Source organism: Alosa sapidissima, chromosome 5 (genome assembly GCF_018492685.1).
Source record: "Alosa sapidissima isolate fAloSap1 chromosome 5, fAloSap1.pri, whole genome shotgun sequence".
Classification (NCBI taxonomy): Eukaryota; Metazoa; Chordata; class Actinopteri; order Clupeiformes; family Clupeidae; genus Alosa; species Alosa sapidissima.
The window spans coordinates 35,967,011-35,983,610 of NC_055961.1; the positions used below are offsets into that span (position 1 = coordinate 35,967,011).

Below are 16,600 nucleotides of genomic sequence, written 5' to 3' on the forward strand. Positions count from 1 at the left end.
CACGCGCATTTCTGCCGAATAGGATGCCCGATGAGTGCCCAAAAAGCGTTGCAATATGGCCGCCGAGTGGAGGGACTTGCCTAAAAGGACTTTGGTATTCCTAGGGAGTCAGGCTTGTGGAGAGCACTTTGGGTTCTTCAGTGTCATCTCTGGCGACGCCAGACCATGACTGAGAGGAGACTGGGGTTTAAGTGAGGCTGATTGGGAACAGGTGCAGGTCATTAGTAGTCTGTGGAGTGTGAATGAGTGAGGGGAGCTTCAGGAGAGTGAGAAGTGGCTGTGGCTGGAGCAGAACCTGGTGTGACTGTGACACAATGTAAACACCCTGGGGAATAAGTGAACTATTTCATGAGGCTCACCTGAGGTTTCCCAGTTTACTACTCTTGCTTTAGGCATAGTCTTTTGGCATTGCTCAGTGCTTGGCACCACAGATCAATTCCAATTCCACACGGAATTGAATAGGAAAAAAGAGTAAAGAACCTATGTTAATAAGCTGTCTGTCATAGTCACCATTTTTGTTCAAGATGGAACACAGAAAGTTGCTAGGTCGTTAGAGGGCCGCTCAGACAATGGCAGAAGTGTATTTTGTCATGTTATGAGGTCATGTGCCATCAAAATAATTTTGGAAATGTTTTGTTATGTTAAAAAGACTCTGAAGGGTGCCTTTAATCAAATGTTGGAGTCATGGAAAAATTAAGAAAGAAAAAAAAGCAGGTCACACATTATGGGTATCTCGTTAGACATTTCAAAAAGAATACATTCAAAGAGAATATCATGTGCTTGCATTAACAATTTATCTTATGCCAGTGGGATGAAAAGTGAAATACAGATTTATCATTATAGCTGTAAAATAAACATTGACTTAATATCCATGATATTTACTTCAAGTGTGACATTAAAATGTGTTCCTATCACACTGTAGCTGATTGTTTACATTTGGTGAATCAGACTTGGTCTGTGAGAGACTGTTCTTACAGTTTTTCCTCGATTGCTTTTACCTGCTTAAGTAAACTAGAACCCACTTGGTCTTCATGACTACTTTCTTTGCACAGCAGAAGTCATCTCTAGCGAATGTGTTCACACATTTTCATTGGGTTCACACATTTCTCACACCCTTTTGCAAAACAGTTAACACAGGTGTCATTCAAAAGCCCCAAACTCTATTGGTTTTCCCATGCTAAACAAAAGGAAAACATCTTTTCACAGGTGGTATAGATTCCTTGCATAAGTCTGAATCTCTGATACACCTGTGTGAAACTCCTTTGCACAATTCTTCAATCAGCAATCATTCATTATCCATTAGAGATGTCTGTTCTGTGTTGCTATTTGCAAGTATGGATCTAATGCACATTTAGACAAAGTACTGTATTGCCTATTTGGTGGAGAAAACAGTACAAAAGGTGTTTACTGTAGGCCTATTTCGATGAAAAATGACAAGTTGTAGTTCAATGAAATTTACTGTATCTTGCTAGGTATTTACTGTATGTCTTACATGTCAATGGCAGTTACATCTTGGGAGGAATGAATAAATTATTTTTTTATTCAGTACATTTTGTCTTTTCACAGTTTTTTTCTGATAGGCCTACCAGAAAAATTAGAAAGTAATGGAACAGACATAGCAAAAATACTAATTTTGAGAACTAGATTTTGCATTTTGTTGTCCAGTGTGTAATGATTGATTAAAGAGTGTTTTTTTAATTGGCAACAAGTTGTAGTGTTTGAAGGCAAGATTTGCTTTTGCTGCATGTTTTAAGTGTTTTGAGAGAGTAACAGCCTTTTGCAAGCAAAATGTGTCATTTTGTCCAGAGTGCTTTTGTTCAGACACGGGTGTTAACTGTTTTGAGAGTGTGATTTCAGAGTTGACACAGGTATCAAAACGATTGAGAAAAACTATAGTTCAGAACCGAAAAAAAGGCACCTTACAACTATTGGCCATCAGCTGCATGCATGTCTTGCCATGACAGATCATTTAATAAAGGAAAGTTTGAGTTGGTGGTTTTCATGTTCTGTCGCACAGATTAGACTTCCACCGTATATGCTGCTATCTATCCAGAGAAAGTGAAGTGTATAGTCAACAGGACTGCTGTTGGAATTCTCTGTCTACTCAAAGAGAACTCAAAACCCAAAGGGCTACCATGATTGACAAGACTCATCAACAGGCACTAGTCCTTTTACCATGTCGATATGGCAGTAGATATGTCAAGCATGATACAAAATTGCAGTGAAACAGTTACTTGTCTGAATGCCTCTCTAGGGGAGAGATAGAGTTGCGGAGTCTGTACGTCTCGACACAGTCTATCTACATCTTTGGTTGAAGGGGTGCAAATTTTTTTGTCTGCGTATAGCCTATGTGAGGGGAAGGGATTCTGAGGTGTGTGTATATGTGAGACAGCATGTCTAATAGTGAGAATATGTCTGTGAAGCTGTTACTTGTTAAAAAACTGTCTAGGAGAGGGAGATGGCGCTTGTGTGAGCTAGTGTCTATGTGTCTGAGTTGCTCTGTGTGTGTGCTGTATGTCTGTGTGAGTGTCTTTTTATGTGTGCGGAAAAGCAGTTTTCTGTGGATCATCCTTTGAGTGTGGATAGATGAGACAGAATATCTATATAAAAGTGATGCTATTTTATTTTAGCCTGTATTTGAGATTCTTTCTCTCTCACTCAGCTGTCAAGGAAAAATTGTTTTTAAACAGAACTTGTCGACAGTTTTGAGTGAGTGTGGAATGTAGTAATAGATTTTAAGTAGTGAAGTTCCAAAACCATTTGAAAGTGTTGGTAGAGAGCTGTTGCAAGAGATTGATTAAGTGTTGGAGGAGAATCATATGTGAAGAGATGGTTCGACAGGATAGGCAGAGAAATGTGATCAGGAGGAAATCAACACCACTGTGCTGGAGCAGATGGATATGCTGACATCACCTTTTGAGATAATACAGACGTCAAGGATGTGTTGTTCTTGAAGGATAACTCCAACACTCAATGTTCAACAACAACAACAAACTTCTGGCCAACATATTCTGAAATCACTGTGGCCGAAAATGTAATATCTTATTATTTGTCGGCAACACAAACAAACATTCCAGCGAATGCAGAAACTCCAAATACCTGCAAAGCCACTTACTGTATGTCTGTCTTAAACTCTGGAGTCGATTCTGCCCACCCTGACTCAACTAGGATTCCCTCTGCACCGCTGCTCGCACCCCAGCCACCGCCACAGCTTCCGACCGAGATGAAAAGGAAGAGAAGAAAGAGAGAGGGAAAAAACAGACAAACAATTTGCCATAGACACAGGCAGACAAACAGAAGGGGCAAAAGGACACAGACTATCCGTGAGGCAAACAGCTATACAAATGGACAGAAAGGCTCAAAGATATGTATTGCAATTCAGGGAGACATGTGAAATCATACAGTTTCAACTTCTCAACTCAACTTCTCAACTATGCCACCACATAGAGGACGAAGACACCTAGGCACATTAGTACACACAAACATTACTTTTATGTCCTCAATTGATGACCACGTAAAATATATGGTTGTTATTGTGTCATATTTGATAGGTTGCATAAAATTTTATTTGTTTTCTCAAAGTCCAACAGCATCACTAAAGTTTTATATACATTTCTGTTTAGAGGATCAAGACTTTAATTTAAGGTCGACATCAAGTTATTATTGGGAGACAAACACTGCAATACTCATTTTGTTTTATATCGGTGGTAAGGTTACCCTCTGACAATCAGTTGGCCCGGGGTTCGATTCCCGAACCTGCTGTTCATGCAGGTCATGCTTTGTTAATTATAAGACATAATTATTTGCATAATTAATAATGCAAAATATAACTAATATACTGAAATGTATCACATTAGTTACCATGAACAGACTGTTAATGACATCATTGTTTAATTTTTATTTCTTGAGATATTTCTAATGCATCAGTAAGTGGAAGTATTGTAGCGTGTCTGAGTTAACAACATTATGGTTGGCAGGTTAATGTGTGTACTGTTTGGTGATAAGCTGTGTAACCTGGGCCAATGGGGTACCACCCCGTGTCTTGTGTGTGGTTGACTGGAGAGGTTGTGAGGCGTGGTTGTGGCCAACAACAACCGTAATAAACAGATAATTGCATCAAAGTTTCTTTGCATTGCATGTATTTAAATAGCAGTGTACGCTACAGTATTTTAGAGTGCATATTATGAGGATCCACCCCTTCTCCTACCACTCTGAGAGAGTGAAACGGGGGTACACAACCAGACAACTTTCCCTCCTGCTACAGGCCACCCCAGTTGGATTATGAGGCAACTAGACTGACATACAGAAATGTGACACGAGAAATAAAAATAGGGCCTGTCTGCTGTGATGTGACTGGCACGAGCCAAGTGTATCTGAAATAGTTAATTCAGCTGTGTTGAACAGACAAGTAACATCTGGGTGAGCTGCTGACAGCAGAGTTACACAATATTGGTTTCTGGAAGACTGGCCATATCATGTCGGAGCATGTGGCTATGGTCTTTGAAATATACACATGATCTACACGATATCCTTGCTTTAGTGGCAATATTCACAAGTGTGTGTGAATACATTACTAAGAGTGACATCCTTGCACATTAGCAGGCTGAGAGATATGAAGCCAGCTTTTGGACTGGTTTTAAATTAATGTCATGTTTCCTTGTAAATGCCAAGTCCATTAGCAATCATGCGAGGAAGGTAGATAGGAGAATGTGTGTCTAATGCGTTGGATGCTAATGGTCTTTAGCAATACTGGGGTGGAACCAATCATCAGTCAATTACATCATCACCATATGTATGATGGCAAGACGTTACACACAGGGGTATAGATGACAGAATGTGATGCCAGGCATCATGCATTCAGAAATGTTTATAGTATACATGAAAATATGATAAAAATCTTTTTAAATTAATCCGCAGGCCAGTTTTCATACCTAAGATGTAGGCCTAGATCATATTTTCACATCTTAATAGTTCAGGTTTCATACATACGGTATAGGCCTACAGTATGCTTAAATGCTTGCTTACAGTAATTGTATTTTACAAAAACATCAATTTTTGCAAATAAATATCATATGCTAGTGTAGCGGAGTAAATATTTCTACTTGCCATTAAAATGTAACTTTTCATTTAGCTAGTAATTTCTCTATGAGACAGGCTTTTCATGTAACACGAGCACCATCTATTGGTGCTATTCTGCTGACGTTTAGGGTAAGTTCTTACACACACAATCACCAGTCTGCAGTAGCCTGTTCTCGTGGTAAGTTGCATATATTGAGCTCCGCTGTTATAGCGTAAATAAATGTGTCCAGTGTAATAATATGCTAGTATGCATGTAGTAAATCCACACAGGAGGTCTCTAATAGACCATTTTGTTTTGTTTCTTTTGGTTTAGCTTTAAAGTGAAATAGTTCGCCACGTTCTGCTAGCTTGCTAGTCTGGTTAGAACCTAGCTTGATAGCTTAACTTTTGTAATACTTTACGAACCGTGAACTGAATAATTTCTGTTTTCGTTTTGCTAGCTGGAGCTCTCATGGCAAATGTGTGTGACTGTGAGACATTTGTTCTATCAGGTACAGTTGTCTATTTTCGTGATTCATACTTTTGTTCATGTCTTGTGTAAATACTGTTAACCAGTCTGCAGTAGCCTGTTCTCGTGCTGGAGCTCTCTATGGCAAATGGTGTGTGACTGTGAGACATTTGTTCTATCAGAATAAACGGCTGTGGTAGCCAGAGAGAGTCAACGCCTCGTCGTCTATAACACAACGCAAGAGAGAGAGTAGCCTACACACCCGCTACACTAGATCAACATTATCCCATCTCTTGAAACTGTGACTTCTCAAAGTGGTACTTCAGGCGCGATTTTCCCCAGTCAGTTAGGGCAATTTTCTGTTCATTGCTTCTGTAAAGCAATAAAACTGCTCATACTGAATAGTTCTCAAGTAATAATGTAACTTCATACAGTACCTCAAAAGACTTATTAACATACCATTGCTTCAGGCTGTCTCATAATAATTTTAACCTTCATGAAATGACCCATTGCTAATTTGTTATTATCCTAATTGGATTTACTGGTACATTACAGATTTTGTACAGACAACATATTTTGAGATACTGTACTTTACATAGGAAGGCAAGACTTGGCAAGTGTATTTGTGTAGCACATTTCATACACAAAGGCCATTCATTGTTAAGTACATGAACAAAAGCAAAAGGAATGTCCAAAGGGAAAAAGGCAAAGTGCTTCTGAGCACAAAACAATAAACTATTGCTAAAATAAATTAAAAAGTAGAGTAGAATCGCTCTATTTGGGATACATGTAAGATCCTCTGGCAGTGTGTTCCAGTTACATAAAGCCTAAGGCTGCTTCACCGTGGCCTTTGTTTTTGACCCTTGGATCTAGCTGACCCCAGTCCATAGACCTTAGAGCCATACTTCGTTTATACTCTGTCAGAGATTTGGGCCCAAACCATTTGCGTTTTACATTTGCAGATTGCGTTTTATAGACTAGCAGCAGCAGCAGCAGGACTTTCAAATCTATTCTGTAGGTTGCTAGCCTTTCTAAAGATTTTAGAACTAAGTCTCTGTCGTGTATAATCATTCTAGCAACAGCATTTTGAACGAGTTGTTTCAAGAAACCATTACAGTAGTCCACCATGTTGGAAAAAAAATGCATGGATGAGGTTCTCTTGAAATAAAAGCATGAATGAGTTTCTCTTGATCTATCCATTTAGTACAATGAAAATATGAATGTGAAATAATGGTTCATGATATGGTTGGAGTTTGACTGCACTGAGAGCATTTGATCAATAAAAATAGCCTTGGCTTGATACACCGATAATTTAGTCATGTGGTCATATAGTCATTAGTCATACACTGGGAATGTATGGAGGATAATTGCAAGGAGTGGGTGATTGGTGCAGATACTGTAACCAACCACGGGATACACAGAGCTCTAATTTAAAGAGTAGTATCTAAGACAGACCATCAGACCCACATACTGTAAAACGGTGTGTGTGTCTGGGGTCAAGTGGACGTGGTGGTGGTGGAGGAGGGGAGGTGCTGTTCACCAGTTGAATGAAAGTTCACACTCCAAATACTTCAGACTGGAAGAAAAAAAAAACAAAGTCAGAACAAGACCAAAGAAAGAAAAAAGAGTCACACACACACACACACACTCACAAAAGAGTGAAAATGTCCATGACCTTCATGTAAGTACCGACAGGAGCTGAGACAGACTGAGGACGCAATAAAAACATGAAGCCTTGAAGTGCTCCAGTGGAGAGGGTAATAAGCGAGGAAAACCTTCCCCTCTCTCATGATCACAGCAATCACAGAGCTATGTGGAGACTAAGACAAAGACTGAGAAAAAGACTCAGATGGTCCGGCCCGCACTTAAGCAGAGTATCATTCGACTTTGAGGCCGTGTCTTCTGGAGACATTATTTGCTCCATTTCTTAGAGGTGCATGTGTGTGCGTGTGTGGGGTGGGTGGGTGGGTCTTGGGGCTGTTATTCAAAATGAAAGTGCTAATGTTTCATTTTTTTGTGCCTCCATAAAATGCTAGCATTTGTGCTTTGTTGCGACTACTTAAAATGAAAGTAGTGCAGTTTGTCAAAGAATTTATAAGAACATTGACCACAGCTGAGACAGGGACAAACTAAACTCTGTTTTCTGCTGATGTGCTGGGCTTTGTCATAAAACTGCCTTTGTGCGGTTAGTCCTGCAGCAACACACGAAGCAAAGGGGCCTTTAGGGGGGGATAGTATTTCAAAAAAATGTTTTTAATTTCACCCCGTTTCTTAAAAGATTATTTCGACTGCCGCTGGCACTTTCAGCTGCCTTTCAGGACAGTGATTTTATAGGATTAGATTTACCAAGACTTCCTTAATGGGATGGCTGGCACATATCCCATTCATTTTCTTTCCATCAAAAGCTAATGCACCTTTTGAGTATATCAGTTCAATTTACACTAATTGCTCAGATTGCACTATGCTGTATCTGTGCAGGAGGCAAAATGGCATTTACTGTAAGGTGCTGTGTTGAGGTAGATTTATTCAAGGCCGTTTTGGACCTATGATTCACTTGACCAGTTCTTCAACACAAAAGGTATTCATTTGAGGCAATTAGAAAGTGCTGCATTTAATGAGCAAATACATTGCATTGGTTACTGTGAATATCTCGAGAACCGTAGGGCCTAGGAGGTCCACCTTTTTTATGTATGTTGGTCAAGAGTTGCATTGGTTACAAGCCTGGTGTTTAAAAATGACCTGATTCCAAAAACATTCTTTTACTTTAATTGCAGATCGTGTAGAGGATCTCATATTCCAAATCCAATGTTGCAGAGGTGATGAGAGAGTAGAGTGCATTTTCAGTCACTAATGAATCAATATTAATGGTGCAATATTTTGAATGAGATAGGGCAATAACTGTTACTGTACATTGCTACTCTCCTGACTTTGAAAAGATCTTTCATTTGTCTTCAAACTCAAATACATTATTTATTAGGCATGATTTTGGTTCTGACACTGGCAATGGTGACGATTGGAACATGACTAGAAACTAAACAGGCAAAGAGACTAGATGGCAAGCATGGATCACCAGCTCAGGCCTCTAAGCATTTGTGTTGGAGGTGCTCTAGTCTCGGAAGAAAATGACCACAGATCCACACACACAGGAGGGAGACAGGGGACAGGAGGAATAACAGACTTACACAGCCTGGACACCACTCATTTGGAGCAGAACCACACAGGTAAATGAAAATGAAATCCCATCACCATTTGTTTGTGTGAAAATGAAATCCCATCACCATTTGTTTGTGTGAAAATGAAATCCCATCACCATTTGTTTGTGTGAAAATGAATGCTTGATGGTCTTTTGGGCCCCCACCGTCGACTTCAAGGCACCTAACCCTAACCTTAACCCTAACCTCAACCCTTGACTAAGCCTAGCGCATTTCAGGCAGCACTGCTAGGGGCCCAAGAGACCACAGATCAAAATGAATAGTAATTTGTCTCCAGCAAACAACTTACGTAGCGAGGTCAATTCAGCTTCAGTTTAATGTGAACCGATAAAAAGCTACCCAGCAGCATCCACATCACTGTATTGCATTTAGCTGGCTCAAAAGCCTAGAAATGGATCAGGTAAAGCAAGATGTTAGGGATATAGCTTTTATAAGCATTCGGCTGCTCCTGGCCCTGTCAGATATGGCAGTGCATGGTGGTCTTTATGGTTTTGCCTCATTTGTTACTGTAGAACAGAGAATTATTGATGCAACCTGCCGTAATTGAACAAAAGCACCATAGGGATAGAGAGCAAATGAAAAAGGGGAAATATTGCTATCTTGGTGAGCTTGTGTGCAGTTTAAATCAAGTTCTCCTTGGCAGTTTCCCATAAAGATGCTCAGCAGAAATGCTTTACATCACAAGAAGAAACTAGATAGCTGTTCCATTATCATGATGCCGCCATTATGTGCAGTGAGACAGAACAGTTAATAGTCATCCTGCTGAGATTATGTTTATAATTTCAGAGCAATACTATCTCAATCTATTTAACAAACGTATTATCTGATAACGTCTGAGGAAGTGCTCTTGAATGTGAATTTGATCTCATAGACCTGCATGGTGATAGTATGATAGTGTAGTTATGCTGTTATTATGAGGAGCATGATACCCATAGCTTTAATCTTGTCCTCTGCATTTTGCAAAGAAAGAAAAACACCTCTCTAATATGTAAGACATTTAAACTGACTATCAAATAGTACAACAGTATTACAATGAGTTGCACAGTAAGGGGGTTTAAATTCAAATAATAACTATATGTTATGCTGTAGGCTATACATTCACTACATTTATACAGAATGAAAAAAATAACTGTATATATTATGCTATTGGCCAAACATTCACTAACAAAATTTGTAGAATATTTCCCAAGATAAAAAAAAAGTTCACGTCATGAATATTCATTGGTGCACTCTCGTCTGTTGGGAATGTTTTTTATGTTTACAGGATACATGTTCTTCTTCCAGCATGTTTAGGATGTGTGGCGCCGTGAAACCTCTTACTTATTCATAACCTACATAGCAATGGAACAGAAGACAAGGGTACATTACCAGGTGCATTAGTGAATTCATCTGTAAAGCCGTTTAATGTTGTTAGCGCTACAGGCCTAATACATGCATGTGCACTAATGAAATGGTGATGGCTCTATGGTGAGCTGGATATTTTTCATGTACACAAGATACAGTATGCCAGAGATGTCTAACTCTCTCCTGTTTGAAAGAGACTCCCATAGAGCCCTGTAGACTGCCAAAGGACATCCCTCAGATGTGTAAGAAATACATTGAAGGGCTTCCAGCTGGGAAGGATACTGTTATGGCTTTGAATACTGGAGATAGACCTGGTAGAAATTCAGGGCCAGATGTACGTACATTTGCAAACATAGCGTTATCAGCGTCATGGACACACCGCAGATTGCAAATGCTGTCAGACCGTGCTGAAGTTTCCGTCGCATCGTTTAATCCTTAGTGTAAACTGCGCCTTTCTGGGCCCATAAACGCAATTTACGAACGTCCACAACTGAATGGCAGCGCCTACATACAAGCGCAGTTGAATGAAGTTAACTGATGACAACATTAAAAAGAATGTTAGCAAGTAGGAAAGTTTAAGTGAATGACGTGAAAGTGAAAGTAAGACATTCGAAAGGCCAACGAAAGTTAAGGTTGCTTTTGGTAGTACAAATACTTTCACCACAAAAACTGGTGCTCTAAATTTTGTTGTCTTTGAAAGGTTCTCTTATTGACGCATTGAACTGCAATTTGGATTAACACCTGCTTTTACAAGGCGGAAGTATTTAGGCGCAGAATAGACGTGCGCTTTCAAGAGCAGTCTTTGTACATACCGCGGAATACATAATTAGGCGCTCTTTACTCTTCCCCTCCCATGTTTTTACGCTAAACTCCCACTTTCCCCTGGATCCTCCCATGAATGCATGACACTATCTGCCACTTTCAGCTCCCGAGACAGGCAGTTTGCGCTTTTACATCATTGCGGCCTGTTTGTACATACCTTGCAATGATTTTACACGCACATTACGAAACAAATACGCCTGAAGTGGGCGCAAAAGCGTTAGTACATCTGGCCCTCAGGGTACTCAGAAATGTGGCTTTTCCTAGAAGCTCAGACTCAGATCTGGGCCCCACCTCCCAATAATGATGTATACATGCATATATAATATAAAATAATATAAGCAAGAGAGTGTTCTCTCTGAGTGATTTTATGAACGTGTTTTCATTTTTACAATGTAGCTCATGCACTTAATGGACACAATGTCCATGCAAGCAGTGATGAATTATCACTTAATTTGTTGATATGATCATGTCACAGCTACTTATTATGACCGCCGTGCCGCGCAGCGAAGCGGCGGCCATATAGGTTTAGTCAGATTTTTTTTTTTTTTTTCCACATGCCTAAATTTCCGTCAAGGATTCCCGGAACACTGAAAGACCGGGGTACACGAAACTTGGTGGGCATGTAACCCCACATGGATAGAATGGAACCATCGTTTTTCGTTTTGATCTGTAGCCCCCCCGCTGGACTGGACCCCCCGAAAGGAGGGTAGGGCAGACACAGTTTTCTGTGAATATCTCGAGAACCGTAGGGTTTAGGAGGACCATTTTTTTTGTATGTTGATCTCAAGGGGCCATGTCAACCCATTCCATAACTACTCATTTCATGTATAGCGCCACCTAGTTAAACACAAAAAAGTAAAAATGAGGTGTTGTAATCGCAGGTATCTGTGACCTAACATAGTCAAAACTGCACAAAACTGGAAGTGTAGGATCATTATGACACCCTCTGAATGCACGCCAATTTTCGTGGAATTCCGTTCATGGGGGGCCACACAATAAATTAATTTATGTTACTATACACCAACTGGCCTGTAGATGGCCGGAGACAGTTTTCTGTGAATATCTCGAGAACCGTAGGGCCTAGGAGGTCCACCTTTTTTATGTATGTTGGTCTTAAGGGGGCATGTCAACCCATCTCATTACCACTTATTTCATGAATAGCGCCACCTAGTTAAAAATTAAAAAGCAAAAAATTAGGTGTTTTCATCACAATATCTCTGGCTGACATGGTCAAAACTGCACGAAATTAAAAGTGTAAGATCATTATGGCACCCTCCGAATGCATGCGAAGTTTTGTGTACTTTCGTTCATGGGGGGCCTTACAATAAAATAAATTATGTGTACATTTAGTGACGTACACCAACAAGGATTCCCGGGACACTGAAAGACCGGGGTACACGAAACTTGGTGGGCATGTAACCCCACATGGATAGCATGGAACCGTCGTTTTTCGTTTTGATCTGTAGCCCCCCCGCTGGACTGGACCCCCCGAAAGGAGGGTAGGGCAGACACAGTTCTCTGTGAATATCTTGAGAACTGTAGGGCCTAGGATGACCAATGTTTGCCTCCAGGGGTCATGTTAACCCATTTCATGTGCACACATGTGCACAAACAGATACACACGCACACACATACATTCACAGTAATCATACGTATGACACATACTCACACAGTACACATATGTACGCATGCATGCACAGGCACATACGCAGGCACACACACGCACACACACACACACACACACACACACACACACACATAACATAAACATGTACATGCACATATGCACACAATTCAAAAATTTCTCAGAATTATGAACAGGCAAGATGGAGGTGGGCTTGTATAAAATTAATTTTACATGTGAAATCTATGAACTAATCATGTTTTGGTACTTGTTGTCTAGCAGATACCAGTGAGAATTGAGTGTGGATAATGCAATTTAGTGAGACAGTTAGAATCATATAGGCCTTTCAGCGTGATTTATTTTTGTGGAAAAAATGTGCTGGACTGGGCGCCGGTCATATTTTGTACCGCTCTGCGGTACATCTAGTTGAACTAGTAGCTGTGTACTGATAGGAATCTGGTGATATGAATCACGATCTGATTCAATATATCACAATATGTTGCTACACTGTAAACAAGTTGATATGTTACTATAGGTTGGCTAATGCTCGTGTTGGCAGTGCATCTTCCTGTCCAAGTTTATGTTAGCCTATGTTATGAAGTCCCTCGGGATGAATAAAGTATCCATCTATCTATCTACCGGTATCTATCTATCTAAATTATTCATATATAAGACTTTCAATCAAAGTCAGATGTGTGTCACTCTGGTTCTTCAGCAGAATTCACTGTTCCATCCATAGACTGTATAGTCTATGGTTCCATCAGCCACCTCCACCCCAAGCCATTGGGTGCAGGCATAGTTTGAATTTGAATTTCAAACCTACTGTGGTGAGTCCGTGTCGCTTTGGATGAAAGTGTCTGCTAAATGAGTCGCCTTTACTTTACTTTAGGTGACCATGCAAAACGTGGTACAGTTTTCCCTCCCATGAACCTTACTGGTTAACTTTCAAGGATGACATGACTTTGAGCCTTTTGATGTGGACAAATAGTAGAATTACCTGCGATAAAAAGTAATGAACTATCTTTCTGATTTTGACTCGTGTGTGTGAGGACATGTGTCTGATTGTATTACAGTTTTTCTCAGTCACTTTGGTGCTTTTCTCAGATCAGAATGAAAATTCTCATAACTATTAGTTCAACCTCCACAACATTTACTCTTTGTGCACATCATAGTAGCAATTTCTCCTTCCTCTGAACAAATTGCAAATGCTTTTGAACATGTATCAGTTGCTTTGTCATGTCAGTCAAAATTAACTATACTTATGGATGCTGAATAGTCGTTCCCAATAAAACTAATAGTCTTCATTTCATTGCTTGAGTCATTACATACAAAATTGGTGAACTAGTTAACAAATTCTGTCACAATGCTGTAGAATTGCAAAGAGCATAGTAAAAATGTGAAACGTACATACAGTTTTTCTCAGTCGCTTTGGTGCTTTTCTCACATCACTATTAACATTTGCACAGCAGTTAGTGCAATTCTCAAAACAATTAGTGCAAACTGCAAAACATAGTGGATGACCTGCAAAAGCACGTCACTTGCTGAAAATGGATAGTCCATTCCTCAAAAGCAGGTATTCATGTCAATGAAACTGTCAGTGTCATCAAAATTAGAAGTCTTGACACCATCGTTTATGAACAAGATAGTCAAATGGCTTTGTCATGTTTTCATTATGACAGTTCTCTCAGTGTTTTCCAATGCAAAAAAAGGTCAGAACTCGGTGGCACTACCTGAACATGCTCAAGACAGCACTATACAGCACTTGCACAGCCATTTAAAAACTACAGTAAAGTTACACATTGCTGTAGTTACGTGAGTAAGTGAGTACAAGACACTGAATACATACATTTTTACTGTATGCTCTTTGCAATTCTACAGCATTGTGACAGAATTTGTTAACTAGTTCAACAATTTTGTATGTAATGACTCAAGCAATGAAATGAAGACTATTAGTTTTATTGGGAACGACTATTCAGCATTCATAAGTATAGTTCATTTTGACTGACATGACATAAGCAAATGATAATGTTAAAAAACAGCAGAGAATTGTATGAAAGCAACTGATACATGTCCAAAAGTATTTGCAATTTGTTCAGAGGAAGGAGAAATTACTACTATGATGTGCACAAATGACTAAATGTTGTGGAGGTTGAACTAATAGTTATGAGAATTTTCATTCTGATCTGAAAAAAGCACCAAAGCGACTGAGAAAAACTGTATTCAGTGTCTTGTACGCACTTACTCTCCTATGTACAGCAATTTCTAACTTTACTGTAGTTTTCAAATGGCTGTACAAGTAGTGTATAGCGCTGTCTTGAGCATGTTCAGGTAGTCACCTAGTTCTGACCTTTTTTTGCATGCGAAAACACTGAGAGCATAAACTGTCGTAATGAAAACATGACAAAGCCATTTGACTATCTTGTTCATAAACGATGGTGTCAAGACTTCTCATTTTGATGACACTGGCAGTTTCATTGACATAAATACTTGCTTTTGAGGAATGGACTATACATTTTGAGCAAGTGACGTGCTTTTGCAGGTTATCCACTATGTTTTGTAGTTTGCACTAATGTTTTGAGAAATGCACTAACTGCTGTGCAAATGTTAATAGTGATGTGAGAAAAGCACCAAAGCGACTGAGAAAAACTGTAATCAATGTTTAAAATGTTCTTATGACTTGGCCAGGGAACAAAGAGCGGACATTTTGAAAAACATTCGATAATCACCGGCAAACGGTCAGAACTTTTCAGTTGATCAGAACCATTTTTGCATTCGTGCACTCTGTACAGACGGGATAGCAAGTCAGTTCAAATACCAATTAGCAGGGAGCAGACCTCAGCTGCACTGTGAACGAGGTCTAGAGAGAGAGAGAGAGAGAGAGACAGAACTCTGGACAAGAGAGAAGCACAAATGGCTGATGTGACATTGCCAAGGTCAGAGCGAGTGCCAAAAGTATGGCTATTTAATCATGAAACCCTCCATCTTCTGGTCCCAGCCCTAAAAATGGACTACCCTCTCTTGTCAAGTCTCACAGGACCTTGGCGCTGAGAGATAGCGAGGATTTTGGCACTTGCCATGTGGCAATCTCTGCCAAAATCATAAACATCCCTTTGCATATACAATCTTTCACATTTCGCCGTCACTCTGACAAAGACAAATACTTCCGTCTGTGTGGCTTGTCTCATCTTTTATCCAATTAGAGCATTAATACTTCTCCCTCATGCTGCTTATGGAAATGAAGATATTATTCTCCAAAGACTTGGCATGTGGGCAGATTTTTTTTCACCCTGCACTGTAAATGTACTAACATTCAGTGCGTGCTGCTTTCAGTGTGAGGCCTCTGAAGTTATTCTCTTTTACTTGTATGTCTTTAGGCAGTTTTCACTGAAGACCCCATGAGACCAGCAGGATGGTGTGTACTGTTTTGTTTAGAACAAGCAAGACTCAAGATACATGTTCAAAACTCAAGCAAGACTCTGGTGAGACAGCTGAAAACAAAGCAATTATTTGCCCTGTAATCAATTCCTGATGACAGAGCTACTGTTTGGGAGATGAAATTTGAATAAATTCATCTTCGGCATTTGAAACCTTGATTGTGTTTGTACAGTTTAACCTAACCAGTGAACAAAGTGAGAGGGCTTGGCATTATTTATTAATCTTGTCCACTGGCTGCTGGCTGTTATCTCCCCAGATGTTTGTAGATAGCTCATTACAAACACGCTCTGTGAAGTGAGAGCCATTTGGTTTGGGTGGAGGTTCCAGCAACAAACCCATGATCCATACACACACGCACACACACACACACACACACAGACACACACACACACACACACACACACTGCAGCATTGGAGCCATCTTTATTCATCTCTGAAAATGTCGCCTTTCTCGGCCACAATGTGCAAGGCACCTGGGGCCTGCTGTCTAATAGTGATGGCAGCGATGACAGAAGAGAGGCAGGACAGAGAGGGCTGAGGCCTCTTTTGTCTCGAGCCAAAAGTCAGAGCCATCACCTTGTAATTATATCATTTAATTAATGAGTCTACCTCCAGGGTAGGACTCCTCTCTGTTGA

The 16,600-nt window shown here is 40.0% G+C and overlaps 1 long non-coding RNA gene across 1 annotated transcript; it reads left to right on the forward strand.

Annotated features, from left to right (window-relative positions):
• Positions 1-8,313: 8,313 nt before the first annotated feature.
• Positions 8,314-16,116, forward strand: LOC121709573. The gene is made up of 2 exons (XR_006031988.1): positions 8,314-8,748; positions 15,904-16,116. It is a non-coding gene; the product is annotated as an uncharacterized LOC121709573 (long non-coding RNA).
• Positions 16,117-16,600: the final 484 nt, after the last annotated feature.